Genomic DNA, 5,187 nt, shown 5'->3' with positions numbered 1-5,187 from the left:
TCTGAGTCTTACACTATGTCTTTTCTACTAAAGGTCAATCCATCTCAAAGGTGTCCCAACTGTCCTCGTCCAAAGTCAACTCGCACCTACAACACTCGTGCAAACAAAAAAGAGAACGTATCAGTTTGAACAAGAAATCCACGAGCATTCGTGAAGAGGTAACAACACTATTGACGTTCCTTCCGCTACTTTTTGTTCAATTAATGTTTGTTTGTTGCTTTTCGCTTTTCAAAAAAAAAAACATCCTTTCGTCCCGCCCGAGATGAAAGTGATCTTATGTAGGGCTTTTTGCTTTAAGTATTGGTTATCATTAATAAAAAGGTCGTTTTGATCCCGACTTTATTTTATTTTGTGCTTTTTATGAAAAATGGTAATACAAAAAACCAAAAAAAAAAAAAAAAATCTTTAATCATTCTCATATATTTGCATAATCATAACTTGTACTTACTTGTCAAAATCAATAATCAAATCATGCATTAATAAACCCGTTGAACACAATAACCATGTACTCTCTCCCAACTTTGAGTTCTCTGTGACCGAAGATGGAGAAGAGGAGAATGAAAAGACTCCCAACAAGATCTCTCGCCCACTGGGGCATCTTAGCCGTCAAAGCTGCAAACAAAATATCCAAAAAAATTGCTTTCATTTACAAAGACTGGCACGAGATGCTACCACTTGCACTTCATGAGTATTGTCCGGTAGTACACACTTTAACAGGGGCAACCCTCTCCTTCCCTCAAGTATATAACATGAAGGTCGTGCTTCCTGTGGAGGTCGAAGTCCCGACAATATAAGTTTTGCCGAAGTCCAAGCTTGATTGAACTTAAAATGCATGACGACCTTGTACAACCATGTCAAAAGAGGTTGAAATATACTTCCAACAAGAAGGTTCGTCCCCGTAAAATTCAAGAAAGAGACTTTGGACGCCTAACTATGAAGGTTCATGTGCAATGACTTTTACAACTATGGATGGTGACAAACTTGCACTTCCTATGAATGCCGGTGTAGTCAAGAAATACTCTGTCAAATATAAAAGCTCGATAAGTCGCAAACCTGAAAAGGCGGCTTAGGCAAAAATGAGCGTCTCGGTGGACTGAAAACCCAAAAGGGCGGTCCAGGCAAAAGTTAGAGACATGAACAAAAAAGATTATCCTGATAGACCGCAAACCCGAAAAGGCGATCTATGCAAAAGTTAAGGATCAAAAGACAAAGTAACTGCATCCGGTCAGGCATAGTCCACTTGGGGCATCCAACTATCAAAAGACCTCCGATACGAAGCATCTGCAGATCAAAGACTCGGAACAGGGGCATTCAAAGTTGTTAGGGAGAATAACGGTTATTGTTTTCAATGTACTATCCCATACATTTACCATTTTCCAAATTTTTCAAAGATCCGTGGAGCCATGCCATTGGTAGGTCACCACTCAATTCATCAAATTTGAGCCTATGCCTATTTGTTTGAAACTCTCATTTATTCTATTTGCAAAATTTCTTCTACTTTTTATGGCAATACTTAAAGCAAAAATTTTCAAAAAAAATACAAAAACTTTTTTAACATCTTTTGAAAAGTGTGAACAACAAACGCACTCTCTTTGAACTCATGAGTAGATGAAGCATACATCAACATCCGCCTCGAAAACAGTTACATTCCGAAAGAGAAACATGGCTAAGCACTATGGAAAGGACCTCTGCCTTGAACAAGATGTTGTCACAGTCAAAAAAAAAATATTCAAAAAAAAATAAAACAAAAATCAAAGCTCGCTAAGTTGAAAACCTGAAAAGGCGGCTTAAGCAATAGAGAGCGTCCCGGTGGACTGAAAAACCCGAAAGGGCGGTCCAGGCAAAAATTAGGGGCAAAAAGAAAATATATATATATATATATATATATATATATATATATATTCCCGATGGACTGAAAATCTGAAAGGACGGTCCAGGCAAAAGTTAGGGATCTTTTAAAAAAAAAAAAAACGACTGCTGAAGCATACCAATGGAAGAACACTCTGTGCCGGTTTACAAATGGCGACTTCTTCCAAACTTTTTATCAACAATGGGCTTACCCCAAGGTGGCATCAATTTCTACCTTGTGCCAGGTTCTTACACCGTCAACGGCTCGATTTGTTCACATTTGTATCATCTCCAAGGAAGTTTGCCGAGTGTTTGTACTGCGATGTCAGTCCGTCTCCCATCTTACTTGTCTTGTCTCGTTTCATCGAGTCACATGTCATATACAGTCATGCAGTCATACATTCACACAGTCATACATTCACACATTCATACAATCATGCGTTCATCAATATTTTCACATATTCGTACGTTTATACGTACACATCATATGCACAACATCAATTCACACATAATTGCATCAGTCGTCCAGAATCTCGATTCGGTCGTGTCTCTTCGGTTCAGTCTTAACTTACCATTGTGTCAAGCCACAAGTTTCTACAAATAAGCCTCTTCCATTTACCTTCTTTTGTCAAAGTGTCATCCCCGGCGTGAAGCCTTGCTAGTCATGACACTAATCAAACTTCAATTTCAATTTCAAAAAGTGTCATCACCAGCGGTAGCTGTGCAAGTGGTGTCACCAGTCAATTTCAACTCTCAATAGTGTCATCCCCAGTGTGACTGACCAAGTTGTCCTTTCATTCTTACCTTTGTTAAGCTATCTCATCGATAGTTAGGTAAAAGTATCATTTGTCTTTATTAAGCTATCATTTCAACGATAGTTAGACGATGGTTTTTCTTTCATTCTTACCTTTGTTAAGCTATCTCATCGATAGTTAGGTAAAAGTATCATTTGTCTTTGTTAAGCTATCATTTCAACGATAGTTAGACGATGGTTTTTCTTTCATTCTTACCTTTGTTAAGCTATCTCATCGATAGTTTAGGTAAAAGTATCATTTGTCTATGTTAAGCTATCATTTCAACGATAGTTAGACGATGATTTTTCTTTCATTCTTACCTTTGTTAAGCTATCTCATCGATAGTTAGGTAAAAGTATCATTTGTCTTTGTTAAGCTATCATTTCAACGATAGTTAGACGATGGTTTTTCTTTCATTCTTACCTTTGTTAAGCTATCTCATCGATAGTTAGGTAAAAGTATCATTTGTCTTTGTTAAGCTATCATTTCATCGATAGTTAGACGATGTTTTTTCTCTCATTCTTACCTTTGGTAAGCTATCTCATCGATAGTTAGGTAAAAGTATCATTTGTCTTTGTTCAAGCTATCAGTTCAACGGTAGTTAGACGATGGTTTTCTCTCATTCTTACCTTTGTTAAGCTATCTCATCGATAGTTAGGTAAAAGTATCATTTGTCTTTGTTAAGCTATCATTTCAACGGTAGTTAGACGATGGTTTTTCTTTCATTCTTACCTTTGTTAAGCTATCTCATCGATAGTTAGGTAAAAGTATCAATCATCTCCGTTAAGCTATCAATATGATAGTAGACAATTATTTTCCCCGGTGAAACTACATTCCCCTAGCGGAGTCGGACCCCTTTTCTTTCAACGAATTAGGGTATCCCATTATTGTTTCTCATTCCAGTCAAATCAAATTTGTCGTCCTGCATTCATATTTGCATCACATGCATCCATAGCATCTTAGGTCAAAAATGGTGTACTTTGTATTTAAGTCTCTTCGACTCGTCAAATCAAAGATTTCATCTTCAAATCTCCAGACGAAGAAACTTAAATAGGGGCATCTGTCATACCCCAATTTTTGACCTAAGGCCCCACTGACACATGTCACTTGACTCTGATCGATCTCTGATTTTTCAGTAAAAAAATTCAGAAGGGAGGTATTTTAAAATACCTCATTTTTTGATTCCGAGTCGGACCCTCTTTTCTCTTTTTATTTTCTTTCCATCTTTTTATTAATTTTAATTTTAAGATTAGTTACTTTTTTTTTTATATTTAATAATTTTTATTTTCCATCTTTTAATTTTATTTTTCTTTAAATAATTTAGTTTAATTTGTTTTTTATTTTATTTCGTATTAGGTTTATTTTCTTTTATTTCTTTTTAATTAATTAGTGTCCAAAAAAAACAAAGTGTCAATAGGTCCAAAATAAAATGTACAAGGTCTAAAAAAATTTCAAGTCAAGTGTCAACTTTAACATTCCTTTTTCAAAATTCATCATAATTGCCCATCATTTCCATTAAACCAATTTTCCTTTCTTCATCAACCTCCTCACCTATAAATAGAGCCCTCATTCCACTCACCAAAAGTTCTATTGAGTTGTCAAAGAACTTTTCTCTCTTCTCCCTCTTTAGCTTGTGTTGACGAGCTATTCTTTTCTTCTCCCTCCTTTTTCTGTCCCTTCGGAAAAGTCCCTTCGGAATTTTGTCCCTTCGGTTGTCCATTTCTTTTATTTTCTTGCATTTTATTTCTTTTTAGCATTTTAATTATTGTTATTTATTTTCCAGCAATTAGAATGTATTTAGGTCCAATGTAAATATAAATGAGAAAAGTGTGTGGGTGTGTGTGTCCTTTTATTTCTTTACCGCCTTATATATATATATATATATATATATATATATATATATATATATATATATATATATATATATATATATCCAAAAATGCAAAAAAATTAGATTAGGGATTTTGTGGTGATCCAACGTCACTACAAAAATCCACGCGCTTTCATTTTTATTGCTCCGTTAGTTTAATTTTTATTTAATATTCCAAAAAACAACAAAAAACATGCAAATAATCAAAATCACAAAAATATTTTCATAATAAACCTTGATCCAAATCAAGTGACCGCATTTTTATTTTCTTTTCTTAATCAAACTTCAATCAATTTAACTTTACTTTAAGTCTTTTTTTTCAATATTAAAAAATACAAACAAATTCTAATTTGCCACTTGACTTTTCATTTTAAAACCTTTTTCAAAACTAATAAAAAACACTCAACAAATCAAACGTTAATTTCTACCCCGAACTACGAGGTTTTGATCCCTCACGGGTACGTAGGCAGAGGACAATCGTCCTTTCAAATCAATAAAAAATGTAGATAATTAGGTCTTTATTTTTCCACTTTAATTCCTTCTTTTCAAAAATAAGTAAGCAAGTTATAGCACATTAATTAAATAAAATCAAGAGGTTCCCGTAGAGTACTACGGACATAAAGGGTGCGAACACCTTCCCTTTATGTAACTAACCCCCGAACCCTAAATCTTTTC

This window comes from Medicago truncatula, chromosome 7, assembly GCF_003473485.1.
Source record: "Medicago truncatula cultivar Jemalong A17 chromosome 7, MtrunA17r5.0-ANR, whole genome shotgun sequence".
Classification (NCBI taxonomy): domain Eukaryota; kingdom Viridiplantae; phylum Streptophyta; class Magnoliopsida; order Fabales; family Fabaceae; genus Medicago; species Medicago truncatula.
The sequence above is the reverse complement of the archived record's forward strand: the minus strand, read 5'-3'. Positions refer to the sequence as shown.